Source organism: Gorilla gorilla, chromosome 2, assembly GCF_029281585.2.
Source record: "Gorilla gorilla gorilla isolate KB3781 chromosome 2, NHGRI_mGorGor1-v2.1_pri, whole genome shotgun sequence".
NCBI lineage: Eukaryota > Metazoa > Chordata > Mammalia > Primates > Hominidae > Gorilla > Gorilla gorilla.
In genome coordinates, this window is record NC_086017.1 from 111,781,321 (window position 1) to 111,796,749 (window position 15,429).

General features: G+C 37.5%; 1 protein-coding gene, 1 long non-coding RNA gene and 1 other non-coding gene across 53 annotated transcripts in view; 2 read left to right on the top strand and 1 right to left on the bottom strand.

Annotated features, from left to right (window-relative positions):
- The window catches only part of ABI3BP (ABI family member 3 binding protein), a 243,624-nt gene that overhangs the window by 198,169 nt on the left and 30,026 nt on the right, over positions 1–15,429 (bottom strand). The window lies entirely within an intron of this gene.
- LOC129532734 (uncharacterized) overlaps positions 1–15,429 on the top strand; it is a 64,893-nt gene that overhangs the window by 33,192 nt on the left and 16,272 nt on the right. The window contains exons 2-3 of one of the 2 annotated variants that reach the window (XR_010132888.1): positions 7,268–7,514; positions 7,852–7,952. This is a non-coding gene — a long non-coding RNA (uncharacterized lncRNA). The remainder of the gene's footprint in view (positions 1–7,267; positions 7,515–7,851; positions 7,953–15,429) is intronic. The other variant, XR_010132887.1, reaches the window with a different exon arrangement.
- On the top strand, positions 4,892–4,998 carry LOC115934120 (U6 spliceosomal RNA). The gene has a single exon (XR_004069966.3). It is a non-coding gene; the product is annotated as a U6 spliceosomal RNA (small nuclear RNA).

The following is a 15,429-nucleotide window of genomic DNA, read 5'->3' on the forward strand; positions in this document are numbered from 1 at the left end:
AACTGTTAGGTAGCAAAAACTATGAAGCTGAGAAAAAAAAGATAAAGAGTGGCGGATGAGGCAATTTATTGGTAGCAGGAAATAGACCCAAGGGAACACTAGAGGGAAAATCAAAGATTGCGGGACTGAGGTGCCCAAACCTTCAATAGCTCCATAACTGCTGTGATCTGAAGAGGTAACGCATTTAATGAATGGGTAGGAATGAGTCAGCCAACGTTTAAGTGTGCATATTGGGTGAAGAGGGAGGGCAGGAACAGCATTCTCAGACATAAGGAATAGCATGAGCAAAGGTGCTGAGGGAGGAAATAGATGATGGATTTAAAGATCCTAAACAAAGTCAGTCTGGTGGGATATAATGGGTTGAGGAGTATGCAGGGAAGCTATAGAGGACAGGGGGTCAGATCATGCAGGGCCCTGGTAGAATACATTAAAATATGTGTTAGAAGCAAAGCTAAATTGTTTTTCCCTACGAAGCTACACACAAGCCAAACTTCTGAGAAATGAATAATACAAAATTCAAATCTTAGATGATTAAAAATAAGTCCACATGGTAGAAAAGTTGCCTCACAAGTTCTTAGCAACAAGCAGCTCAAACGCTCAGAACAAGATTTGATTTCAGTAGAAAAAAAATGCTATTTTTAAAATGAAAAGTGCCAAACATATTTTACAACTAGATTATAGTTTAAATGGAATTCGATCCATACAAGTCCTTACTGCAAACAGAATGTGTTACTAAAATCAGTTGTTATTAATTCTGTTTTTAGCCAAAAGCTTGATGAAAACAAAGCAATTGCAGTTTAATTGCCGCAATTGGCAGAGACAGCCTGAGAATTAAACTGCTTACAACTTACTATATGAATACTTCTGTCTTTCCCAAATCACTCATTTCACTTCCCTCCCAGGCTGGTGGCACATTTTCGTCTCCCTTTCCTCTACCCCAATAATAGTCCCTGCATTCACTTTTTAACTTAAAAAATTATACAAATAATACTGGTTGAGTATCCTTTATCCTAAATGTTTGGGACCAGACATTTTTCAAATTTCAGAATTTTTTTAGGATTTTGGAATATTTGCATTATACTGGTTGAGCATCACAAATCCAAACATTCAAAATCCAAAATGCTCTAATGAGCATTTCCTTTGAGCATTTGGGATACTCAACTTGTACACATTCATTTTAATAAGAAATTTAAGAGAGTTGGAAAAGAGAATATTTTTAAAAAATTATTCATTTAATATGCAGATAAATCTTCTGTAAACATTTTTATATGTTCTTCCAGATAGTTTTTCCTGGGAATAATATATTACAGTCTACAAAAATAAGGTTATACTCCAAGTGCTGTTCCATAACCTGCATTTTCTTCAATATAAATATAGCTTTATATCTTTATTTTTAATGACACTACTGTCTTTCAATTAATTCATTGGGAATTTTCTTTGATAGTAGGTAAACTGACCCTGTATCATCTCAGTGAGTTGGCACAGTTCAACGATCATCTCAATAAATTCACAATTGAAGTTTTTATTTATTTATTTATTGTTGAGACAGACTCTCGCTCTGTCACAGGCTGGAGTGCAGTGGTGTGATCTTGGCTCACTGCAGCTTCTGCCTTACAGGCTCAAGCAATTCTCATGCCTCAGCCTCCCAAGTAGCTGGGACTACAGGTGTACAACACCATGCATGGCTCTTTGTTGTTGTTGTTGTTGTTGTTATTTTTAGTAGAGATGGAGTTTCGCCACGTTGATCAGGCTGGTCTCGAACACTTGGCCTCAAGGGATCTGCCCACCTTGGCCTCAAAAGGTGCTGGGATTACAGGCATGAGCCACCATGCCTGGCCAACAATTGAATTTATTTTGGTGAAATTTGGTATTCGTTTTTGGGATAAGGTATTGATCTTATAAAGTTTGAGCTCAGTTTTTTAAAATCACATTTGAGATCTGTTACATTGAATCCATATGACAATTAGATAAGCTCATTGTATTGTTTGTGAGATTATTGCTAAAATTTTTGGCTATGGAAGCACTGATATTTCCATGATCTTGAGATTCCTCATCTGATCCTGTAAGGAGTGGCGTTTTGAAGAAGAAGGAATGTATAGTGGAACGTAATGGGCCACAGGGTTTGGAGTTGGAAAATCTGTGTTCAAGTTCCAAATTAAACCCACAATTGCCCTTTTGTTCAACTGTTATACGGATAATTTACTTACTATCCAAATGTCACCTTTTCTCCTATAAAGTAGTATTAATCATAGAACTCTCTCAGAGTTGATTGGAAGGTTAAGTAAAACAGATTGTGAAAAGCAGTTCCTGAACTGTGCAGCTCAGTAAGGGTTGTTTTTGATCCGACTGTATCCATGGGTTCTTTTTCATTTCAGTGTACTTTGAATTTTTAACATTCCTTGTCTTCCAACCAAAAATTCATTCTATATAGATGCTGTTTATATGCAGACTATAAGCTATATAAGGATACTGTCCCTAGCACAGTGCCTGGCAGAGAAAGGATATTCAATTAATATGTTTTGAATGAATGAACAAACACATACAGTAGTTTGTTAAAATGGAAAATATTATGCTTGATAGGAATTAATACTATAATAAGCAAATGAGTCTCTTCAAATAAACTGTACTGTACTGGAGGATGTAGACTTGTAAGTTACTACTCAATGCACTCAACAAATTCTACATAGAGGAGGGACCTGCATGCAGAGGTAATTCAGAGGAGCACTGACTAGTTAGAAGTGGGTGAGTCAGGAATGGTATCACAGAAGAAGTGGCATCTGAGCTGGGTCTTGAATGTCAAGAAGGACTTGTCCAGAGAACAGGAAGAAGGAAATTTCAGACTGAGGAAAAGTGAAGATGAAGGTTGAGGTGTTGATATCTGTGATAATTCATTCTACATGATATTATATAAGGTGTAGACTATCAACATCTCTTGCTGGTCAAACGCTCTTTTCATCTACTCTCTTTTAAAAATTAATATAAGATTACAAATATCTAATGGCATTTCATATCATTTCCACAAGGAAATCTTTCTTCTGAGTGGAGAGTTATTTCTAAGGGCTCTAATCATCATATGCATGTACTTGATCTCTGTGGTGTCCATCCTCGTCCAGGCATCTCATACTAGTCATTCACAGTAACGTGACAACCTGTTTTATGGGGCTGAGGCCACGTGCCCAGGGAACATTACATTAATCCCAGCACACTAAAGTCAACTGAGGATAAGATGCACCCAAAACCTCTCAAAAGAACCATGTGGACTAATTCTTAACATTCATCTGCCACACTAACTGCTCACAGGAGAGTAACAAAATATCTATTATTTCCCACACCAGCATTAGAATAATTTCAGTGATTTTAATGATTCTAAAAATGTCTGAGATAAGTCTAGTGCAGACTGGAGAATCCCATGTTTCAGACATTTGTCTGAAGTTCTCATTTCCCGTAACTTCTCTATAGCATTGCAGACCTCTGACCACCCCAATGCATCTGCCCTCACACGTGTATGCAAGTGTGTGAGCACCCTTTGCCCCACCTCCCCCTACACCTTGATTTTACTCTGTGACACAGTGGTATCCTAATTCTCATTTTCCATGAAATCTCCATCTCTCTCCCTTACTTCTCCTCCTCCTCTGGCCCTCATAACATGGCAATTCACCAAGTTTCTGTCTTTTGCTCCTTTAGAGAACTGCTTTACAATTAAGGCTTCAATCATTACTTAACTAGTAAGTAGCTTAGCTCATTCTGATATCTGAACCTCTATTTCTGGATACTTCTTTGGTTCCAGTCCTACAAGCTTTGTGAACCACTGACACTTTCGTTGATGTGGTCAGGCTCCAACCATCATTATCTTCCTCAAAACCAGTTTACTTCTCTACCATCCGTGATGTGTCACAGTCCTAGGCACCCAAGTCACACTTGAGGAGTCAGGTTTTATATACACCTTGCTCCAAAACCTGCATAAAACATGGAGAAGTCCAAATGCAAGGATGCCTATGACTTTGCTTCATTACCATCCTGAGAACTTGGAGCAGTGGTTCTCTTCTGAAAGGCTAAACTTCTAATTAAACAGTGAGTTTTCTTCTTTTCCTTCTCCTTGACCACTTTGGTGCAGGTCATCTTGAGCCCCAAATTTTATTATAATAGAAGACATTCTTAAGGACAAACCATATGTAGGTTATGGTTTCATTTAAATTACTTGCAATGAGTTGTAAATAAGTCAATGTTTTCCAGCAATTCCTATCTCACCTTCTTTCTTAGCCCCACCCAACAAGATCACTGTTTATTAACTCTAGTTCACCCCATTTGTACACAGTTGAATAAAATCCCAGCTCCTCCTGCTAATATTCCGATCTCTAAGGGGAAAAGGCATTTTTATCTCTTGTCTACAAATAATTCCTTAAATTTTGGCCAAAACTATCTCCCTTCCAGATCAATTCATCTCAAGAAACATTTTAAGTTCACAATACCTACTGTACAACATAGTGACTATAGTTAATAACAATATAGTTTTTTTATTACAATTCAAGTATACTTGAAAATTGCTAAAAGTAGATTTTAAGATACAAAAAATGTCATGTGAAGCAATTAGCTTAGTGAATTAGCTTGATTTAGCCATTCTACAATGTATACATATTTCAAAACATCATGTTGTATGCCATAAACATATGATTTTTGTTAATTAAAAATAAATAGAAAATGATGTTTGCCTTGTATATGTACTATATACTGCATCTTTTGTACTCTCTAGAGAAAAATTAAACACTCTAATTGTAATTTGGTATAAAAACACCATGGAATATGCTATTTGATCTATTAATATGTACACAAAACATTTAGATTTCATTTAAATTAAAAGAAGCAAATAGGTATTTTATAATTTAAGAAAATTGTGCTGGCTTCGGCAGCACATATACTGAAGCTGGATGTATACAGAGATGGTTAGCATGGCTCTTGTGCAATGATGACACACAAATTCGTGAAGTGTTCCATATTTTCATAAACAAAAAAATAGAATTGTAAATAAGACACATTAAAAAAAGAAAAGTATTTTTAGGAAGAAGCCCATCAGCAAAGCACTAAGACACTGACGACATAAATGCAAAACCATCTCAACTTGGAATTGCTTGTTTCTCTTTTATGTATTCTAGATGAAGTTTCCATACCATCTTTCCTTTTATTTCTATAAAATTCCACCTAGCTCCCCTGAGCTGTTTACTTGCTCTATTTTATCCACTCTTTGACTCTCTCTTTGCATTTCTAGCTTCTAAAACTTCATCCTGCATCCTCTTGATGTCATCTTTGATTCTTTTCACTTTTCAAATATACTTCTTTCAAACCCATGTAGGATGGGCTCATTCATTTTTGGGTAAATGCATTTCTGGGCTTCAAACACTAGGCAATTTTGTCTCCTGTGCCTACATAATATCCAAAGGCTTGGCCTGAAAAGACCAGCCAGTCTTCCATTTTTATAATTACCAACCTCATTACCTTTCCAATCCACCCTTCCCACTATTTCCGGGTTAATCACTGCACAGTACTACTTTGTTACGTTATCTCTTTCCTCTGCCCCTGCTGGACAAAAACAGCACGTGACTCCTTAATGCTCACAGAATAAAGGTCAGAATAAGGCTATACTCATAAATGAAGAAAAAATAGACTATCACAAAATAATGTCATAGGCACAGGCTAAATAGCGTGTATGCAAAAATGAGTAAGATACTACATCACACATCAGTAGTGAGGGACACTGATCTCCAGGAGTTAACTCTGACACACAATAAGAGCTATATGCAAAAAATTACATTTGCAAAGGAAAATAAGGATTTTTCTGAGGCATGTAAGAAGATACTGTTAGGAACACTTCTCAGAGAAAGAAATACTATTTTTTTTTTTACCTCAAAGAGATTACCAGACAGAGAGACGATTGTCATACAAAGCAATGCTTTACATTTCTTGAATTTTGAGGGAGTGGATATTATTCTCTAGGCAAAGGTTCATGGAGAAGGTGAGACTTCAGCTTAGCTTTGAAAATAAGAGTCAAATAAAAGGCAGGACTTGAAAGAATGTTCCAGGTAAAAAATGGTAGTAGCAAGAAGCTCATGTTGAACTGCAAACCCTGAACAAAATTAAAAAAAGCAAATAGACCAGTTTGATTAAAAAGAAAGGATCATGCTCATAGATACTTGGAAACTCAGAGTTGGGAGAAACTTAAAATTAATTGTAACTATTCTCCCTCCCTCTTGGGGCCAGACTGTAGATTAGCTCTTAGGATGAACTGTCTTTCTCACTCCCAAACACTAGTACGTGTAACAAAGATCCAGATACAGTGACCTCCAGGCATTATATTTCTGGTGCTCATCAGAACATTTCCTCTCAAACACAGCATTTAGAAATATACATGAGATATTTACCTTTTAATTATTATTAATTTATCTTTTAATTATTTAGAAATAATTCAATGGTCATATGAAAGACTTATTGCTATTTTCTAATGTGGCATAATAACCCAAAACTTGGAATCAGCAATACAAACAGGAAGCATTAACTTCAGACCAAAAAGACAACAACTCCAATTTTTTCTTTTGGTAAAATTATAAACAAGGACAAAGAAGGCTGGGAATCATGAAATCTTGGAATTACCCTTTGGACAGAATTTCACTGGCTCACTATCAGTCACGAAATCCCTTCTAATCAATTTAAGGCTTATTTTCACGTACATGCCCTTCCTTCAGTACATTTATTTTTAAAATAGCCGTTCTCTGGCAGCCTTTCCTCATTCCTTATCCATTTCCTCTATCCTTTGCTGTTATAATTTATTTAAATAAATAAAGTAGCAATAAACTGACTATGTTAAGAATGACAGGTACTTTACAATATAAGTCTCAGCCATGCCCTTCAAAAACAGGTGGAATGAGACCAACCTAGATCCAAACAGTTCCACAGACCTTTACATCACACATGGATGATCTTGGTAGATAATCTTAGCGTGAAAATCTTGTTTGAGTGGCAATGGATTAGCCCATCTGCATTATTACTAATGGGGTGGTGAACCCTTTTCCTCTACAATTCTGGGCCCCAACTAAGGCACCAGATAAACTGTCACATAAATCCACAAGACATAAAAGCATACATTGAAAATGCCTATTAGCAGCTCTCATAATTATCAAGAAACAGCATGTTACCACCAAGCCCAGGGCAAAAGTAAACGTGTTTATCATCCCTTTAATGTTTTAAATTTTGTCTTTTTTTTTTTTTTTTTTTACAGAATCATAAAGCTCAACTGGCAAGAGATTGGGCAGGGAAAGTAAGACATGTCTCTTCTCATAAAGTCAGCAAAGGCATTCCATAACCACACAGAGCAGTCAGCACGTGTGTCATCAGACAGAAGTGGAAGTTTTGATGTTGAGAATCCCAGCTGCATATTTCTAGCATGAGGGGCTTGCTGTCTGCTCAGTAAAAGAACAGACTGGATCCAAGAAAAGAACACGGTCTTGTCCCTGACAGAGATCCAAGTATAATACTCCATGCATGTCAGACGGGTGTCTCAATAGCATCATCAGAGCAGGGCAAGGCACAGGGCTGGGTGGACTTTTTAACAAGTGAAGATGAATACTTTCACAAATGACTGCTGATTCAGTTTCCCTTTACAACATGTTCATTGGGACTATTTTTTTGCCCCGTAAATGATATTGGATGATTTCCATGCATTTAGCAACTATTAAATATAGTGGCAGCCGTATTAGATGTTTGACTTATTTGTTTCTTTTCTTCATAAGATTTTAAATTAGACTATTCTCTGCCTGTATCCTCCATTGTTTGGATAATATTTTTATATCTCCCATTTCACAGATGTCTTCTAATTAGAATTCTACCATACAACAAGAAGTAATAGCATTAACAATACTTTACACGTGGAATCTTTTGCATCTATCTACAAATCTGCAAGGAAGGTTGGTATTTCTTTCTCTTAAAATCATTATAAAAATCCAATCACTCATTTATTTAACAAATATTTATTGAGCACCTGGAATATGCAAAGCTCTCTGCCATAAGCTGGAACAAAACAAACAGTGAATAAAACAAACAAAAAGCCATACTTTCATTGAATTTACATTCTAGTGAGAAGAGATAAATAAATAAATAATAAGTAAAACATGTGGTATGTCAGGCCAGGCATGGGGGCTCACACTTGTAATCCCAGCATTTTGGGAGGCCAAGGTGGGCAGATCACCTGAGGTCAGGAGTTCGAGACCAGCCTGCCCAACATGGTGAAACCCTGTCTCTACTAAAAATACAAAAATTAGCCTGGCACGGTGGCATGTACCTGTAATCCCAGCTACTTGGGAGGCTGAGGCAGGGATAATTGCTTGAACCCAGGAAGTGGAGGTTGCAGTAAGCCGAGATCACACCACTGCACTCTAGCCTGGGCGACAGAGCAAGACTCAGACTCTGTCTCAAAAAAAAAAAAGAAAAACAACACACACACACACACACACAACACACACACACACAAATATATGGCATGTCAAATGATGGGGCAGATACCACTGTTGTTTCTTGATATCTGATACCCCTAATATTCTGAGCACATGAAAATTATATGTCCCCATCTCTTGAAATTAGTCACAATCATGTAACTAATTCTCACCAGTAGGTTGTGCACAAAAGGGACATAAGCCACTTCCAGGTCAATTCGTTATATTGTTGGTGCCAGACCCTCCAACTCTGTTCTTCCTGTCCTGCAAGGAAGCAATTGACCAGGTGGAGCCTGGGTCTTGAGTGACTACAAAGAACAGAGGCCCTGGTAAACAAGTGATTGAGCAAAAAGTATATGTTTGTATGTTTTTAAGCCTTTGAGATTTGGGGGTTTGTTGTTGAGACACAATCAAGCCTAACCTAACGAGTACAGCTGGTGATAAATACTGAGGAGGAAAGTAAAGCAAGGAAACAGGAAGAGTCAAGGTGGGAAGGGGCACAATCTTTGATAGATAGAGGAGGAGGCTTCACTTTAGAATAAAGCCCTGAAAGAAGGGAAACAGATCATGATAATAATGGACCATTCAGATATTTGGAGGAAGAACATTCTAGGCTGAAGGAATACCCAGTGCAAAGACTCAGAGAAAGGAACATGCCTGGTTATTGTGGCTATAGGAAGATAAGCGAGGAGAAAACAGGAAGAGGTGAAGCTAGAGGTAGCTGGGCCGGATGGATAGGGTCTTAGAGGACACTGAGGGAGTTTGGCTTTTATTCTGTGATGGTAAGTTATTAGAGGTTTTTGAGCAGATAAATGATTAAAATCTGATTTATATTTTTACAGAATTACTTTGGGTGCTAGGTTGAGACTATTCTAAGAGCCAAAAACAGGGAAACTATTTAGGAAACTATAGCAATAATCCAAGTAAGAGATGGTGGTAGTTTCAATCAAGGTGGGAGATAATTTGAGTAAGAAAAATAGAGAAAGCATTTCTTGATAAAACTTGAAAGCAGAGCTAAAAAATTTGTAGATGAATCAAAAGAGAAATTTATGAGGAGCTACAGATGTCTCCAGTTTTATTGACTCAAGTAATGGAAAGATAGAGTTGTCTTTAGTTGAGTTGGGAAAGACTACAGGACAGGAAAATATGGGGTAGAGGAATTTAGAAGCTAGGTTTTGAACATGCTAAACCTGCATGTCTATTAGAAAGCCAAATAGAGATATTAAGTAGGGAGTTGGATAAATGGATCTGAAGTTGAAGGGAGTGGTCAGGGCTAGAGATATAAATTTGGAACTTGTTGGTATTTAGACGGTATTTAAAGTCATAAGACTAGATGAGATCACCAAGGGAGGGAGAGCAGATAGAAGAGATCCAGGAACTCAGTCCTGGGACACTCCAATTTAAGAGACTTGTAAAATGAGAATGAATCAGCAAAGGAGACTTAATAGCAGCCAGTGAGAAAGGAGGAAAACCAGACAAATGAGGAAACTTGAGCCCAGAGATGTTAAGCTACTTGCTAAGGGAGAATCAAACCTTAAATTTGACCCTGGTTCCGCCTGCTCACAGCTCAGCTCCTGATGCAGGGAAATTGTGAGGTACTTAGAGTAACTGCTTATTATTATCTGTGGGCTCTGTCATTAAAATAGTCCAAGTCAGTTGATTCATGGATTGATATGTGGTAAAGATAAAGCATCTGGTTTTAGTCCTTGGAGATTCTTGATATTTAGAGCTGGAGGAAAATGGCAAAACAAGTGACACTGAGAAGAAGTAGCTCATGAGGTAAGAAAAAAGACAATGGAGTTTTGGAATCCATAAGGAAAAACATGTGTATCTTATTAAATAGAAAGTGGACACTATCAAATTCTGTTGACAGATTAACTAAAACAAGTGCAGAGTTGGAACTCATCCCTAATAGACTATATTCTGAATATAAGACAATGAGTTTGACTGTCTCACCTGCTGATGAAGATAAGAAATAAATTTATTATTTACAAAATTGTCCAAGTTGAGAAATACGTGGCTGGTGCTAAAAAAAGTAAGTTGACTAAGAAATGAGAAGGAGAACAAGAAGAGATAAAGTGAGTGTGGAGAGACAAAGCAACAGTTTGAACAAGTATTTCCTTTGCTGCCTTGCTTCATTAGAGCAAGTGTACTTTGAGGATATACTTAACCAGATGGATAAGCAACAGTATTTTATCCAGGACAATTTTACCATATGATAAATATCCTGTAATGTATACATTGGGAAAACTAATAAAAGGAATAAGGCATACCTGCAGTTTTAAAACAGGAGTATATTATGAAAGTGTCCTAAAACTTTTGTAAAACATTGAACTTCTGGTTTCCACTTAGGATGTAAACATTACTCCCACCTTTGCGACAAGCAAGAAAGAAAACAAACAACCACCAAATAATCTTCAAATTTGTAATGTTTCTAAAATTCATCAAAGAGCTAAAGTTGCAGGGAAACCTGAAATCAAAGATAAGCATATCCAAAAAGAGATGCCACTGGATGCTATAGAAGCTAGTAAGATAAATTTGGTTAAAATTTTTAATGAATTCCTAAAAGCCTGGAAATGTAGACTATCATTCGAATATAGAATCCCTGAGAACCAAGGACTCAAAGGGAGTTTTTATCTACTTGTGGGCTCTTCACGAACCTCATGGTTACTTACAGAAAAGATCGGAAGCAGCAAGAGAGTTCTGAGAATGCCTCCCATGGACATTCTCAAAACCACCCAGATCCTTTTATCTTTCCTATGGAGCATAAACCTAACCCCACGGGGGAAGAACAACCATCTTGTTGCTCCAGGGCATAGGTGAAGATCCGCTGCAGCCGGAATAAGGGAACAGGAAAACATGCTCTATTCCTACAGAAGGGATGGGAATACCTTCTAGGCCAGACCATTAGAGACCTTCCACAGAGAGTGAGAAACCCCACTCATAAGACCCAGAACATTGAGCCTCCTAAAGAATAAGGCTGAATCAGAACAACAAAAAGATTCCTCAATGTCCCCTATCAATTGGCTAATAATCATTGAATAACAAGTAACAGTAGTCTACTGCCCAGGGGAGCATTTAAAGGTTGGAGAAAAACCTTCTTTTGGTTGTAGGCTCAAAGGGAAGATCCAAAGCTGAGGGTAGGATAGAACAGACATTAAAAAAATACTCTCTGGTAAATCAGTCTTGACTTTATAAGATAATGCTAGAGAAATCTGAGGCCTGTGGTGCACTGGGGTAGCCATGGCAATAACATAATGCAAACTCAGCTCAACTAATGACCCAGTTGTCTCAAACTACCACAGTAAAGACCTAACAAAAGAAAATGCATGCAAATGTTCAGGCATAAAAACTATTTCCCTCAGTGTCTACTGTCCTACATAATGTCTACATATGACTACACAAAGTCAGTTTTTTTAAAAAAAAAATTTGCAAAGAACCAAAAGAAAAAAATTATAACACACTGTCAAGAGACAAATCAATCAACATAACCAGACTTTGATATGACACAGATGTTGGAACTATTACATGGGGAATTTAAAATAACTATGATAAACATGCTTAAGGCTCTCATGGAAAAGGTAGACAGTATGTATAATCAGATAATAATTTCAGAAGAGATAAAAAAGGATAAGAATCAAAGCGAAATATCAGAAATGAAAAAATAATAGAGAAGTAAAGAACAAAGAATGAAGACTTTTTTAAAGTAGGGCATTCAAGAGGGGTAGTATGAACCAGTGCAACATGCATGTAATTGGAAACTCGGAAGACAAAGAGAATTGAACAGAAGAAATGTTTGAAGACAGAAATACTCAAATAATTTCTTAAAATAAATGAACACCAAATCACATATCCAAAAGACTCAGAGAACATCAAACAAAATAAATACAAACAACAATAACAACAACAGCTAGACACATCATCTTTAAACTGCTGGAAAGACAAAAACTGGAAGATGACCATGGCAAAAAGACATATTACATACAGAAGAATAAAGTATGTTAAACAGGAAGATTCTTATAGATTATCTGCGTAGGCTCAATCTAATCATGTCTCCTTAAAAGCAGAGAACTTTCTCTGGCTGCAAGCAGGAGATATGAGGCAGAAAGGACGTCAGAGAGATTCAAAGCATGCAAAAGATTCAACCCATAATTGCGGACTTTGAAGATGAAGGAAGGGAACCACATGACAAGAAGTGTTGGTGGACTCTAGAAGCTGAAAATGACTTCCAGCCAATAGTCAGCAAGGAAACAGGGTCCTCATTTAATGACCAGGTGAAACTTACTTCTGCAAAGAACCTGAATGAGCCTGGAAGTGGATTCTCACCCCCTGGCCCTCACAACACCCTAGCCTCCAGATAAGAGCCCATGCCAGCTGACACTTTTATTTCAGCCTTGTAAGACTTGGAGCAGAGAAACTAGCAAAGCCCACTCAGACTTTTGACCTACAGAGCTGTAAGATAATAAATTTGTGTTGTTTTAAACTGCTAGGTTGGTGGTAATTTGTCATGGCTGCAATAGAAAACTAATAAAGTGTCTTTACATCAGACAACTCAAAGGCAGACTTTATAAATAGTAACGCACAACAAAGGCAGCCCTAGTACCAACTAGGCTAAAGAAAGAAGTTGCTGGGGCCTGATTTCAGGCACTGAAATACTTTCCCCAAATACACCTCACCCCAGCTGCTCACTATCATGCTTGAATTTCCAATTTTAAATCACAGTGTCAATTTTAGAGACACTGGCTACCTGTGTTAATAACAAACAGAAAATTAGCAAGAAATGCTCTCTCCCAGGGCTCAGGTAGAAATCACACACACTTAGGAAGTGAAGGCTCACTGCAGAATGGAGTGAGGTTGACAGCAATAAACCCTATTCAAAAGATTGAGAAATGAAATGATCCCCCATTTAGAAAGAAATGACAGCATGAGAGGGATGGTCAGACACAACAGTTGATGGGATACCAGTGAGAACATAATATGGGCAAAGGAGAAGAAAACTTATCCTAATTCATAATTAGAGCTACATCAAGTTATGAACCCAGATCCAGATATTATTACTGCTACTATGATGCAAAAAGTCACACTCTTGTTGGGCAAGATTCCATGTGTTACAAAAATTGAACTTTCTATTAAGACATTCCTATGTAAGTCGGCCGTAAAATTACCTTCAATAAATCTGTTCCACTTCCAAAGGATCCCAGTCTTTAACCACAGCCTCTTCTTGCTTGTTAAACTACTTTCACCACACTCTTAGACATCATTGAAAAATAGCCTTCATGGATGTTTTTTACTTCCTCCCAAACTAGCAGCCTCTTCCGTGGTACATAATTAGATTCCATGGCCCATCACTGCAATAATATTCTTGCCAAACCTCCAAATGCTTAGCTTACTTTTTTCCTGTTACATCCTTCTGGAGATATCTCAACTGTGGATGAGCCCAACAATCTCCTTTCATGGCACCTGGCTCCAAGTGGCAAAATCTACTAGAGAACATCAAAGAGTAGGGTAGATGGTATAAGTATAAATTCATGGTCACTAATCTCAAGTGGGTCCTCATTCCTCTTGCCAAATCATTCTCATCTTCTCCCATAACTTGTCAAGTTTTAGCCCTTTCTTCTGACTTCTGTCTCCTCACTTGGCAGACTCTCTCTTCAACAGAAAATTGAAGTCACTGGACAGAAACTCCCTCAAATTCCCACTTTTGAACCTATAAACCTGTCTACGTCAGCACCCATCCCTCTCCTTTCTTGTTCTGCATAACAGGAATTGTCTGTCCCTTTATCTAATTACTCTGTCTATACTCTACATCTTATTCATTCTCCTTTTTTCCTTAGGAAAATTGCACTATTCCATGAATTTCTTTCAACTTGGTCCTTATCTTTGACAATTTAAACACTCAACTCTCGCTTATCTTAAAAAACAACAGTAACAAAACATTGTCCTCATCTGACCTTACATTCTCTTTCAGCTCTTGCTCCCTCTTCTCTCCATTTCCTTCTCCCTTCAGTCCACTATGAAATAGCTTCTGTGTCAATTACACAAACAAAACACTCTCTGTAAGGTCAGCAGTGACTTCACTAGATTCACTAGATACTGTTCATTTTACTTAAAGATTAGCATTTGACACTTTTGATCACACCCTCCTTCTTCAAATATTCTCCCACTTCTCTGACTGGTCCTTTCTGTCTCTCCATAAGCTCAAACTCATCTACCTGGTCATTATATACTGGAGGACCTTGGGGCTCATTCTGAAACATTGATTTTCGTGACTTGAACTATCACTTACACACTGACAGCTCCTGAATTTGTAGCCCTAGTGCAGACCTCATCCCTGAGTTCTAGACTCTTATAGGAAACAGCCTACTCAGCACTGTTCACTAAGAAGTCTCAAAGGCACCTCAGACTCACTAAGTCTAACACTGAAGCCATAATTTTTGGCCCTACATCTGACTCTTTTCTAGTACAGGAAATAACCATCACTCATGTAGTGATGCTGAAAACTAACCAGTGGTAATACTCATTCTGGGTCAAGTACTGTACATACATGTTAACCCATTTAATCTTCATTATAGCTATGATGTGGCTACTAGTATCATCTCCACCTCCATTTCCAAGATGAGAAATGGAGGCATACAGTGGTTAAGCAATCGGCCCAAGATCACACCATTACTAAGTGGCAGGGTTGGGATTTGAACAAAGGCAAAGTTATGATTCACATTCTCAATGACTACATTTTTTCAATGCTCACTGTATGTGTAGGCTAGAAACCCAGGAGTCATCTTTGATGCTTTCTTCTTTCCTCCTCAAATATCTGATTGTCAAATCTGTATATTTTCACTTTCTTAATATCTTACAAATTTATTCCTTTTTTACTTATCACCACTAAATTACCACTAATAAGTATTAGTAGTCCAAGCCACCACCATCTCTTACTTCAGCTACTACGATAGAC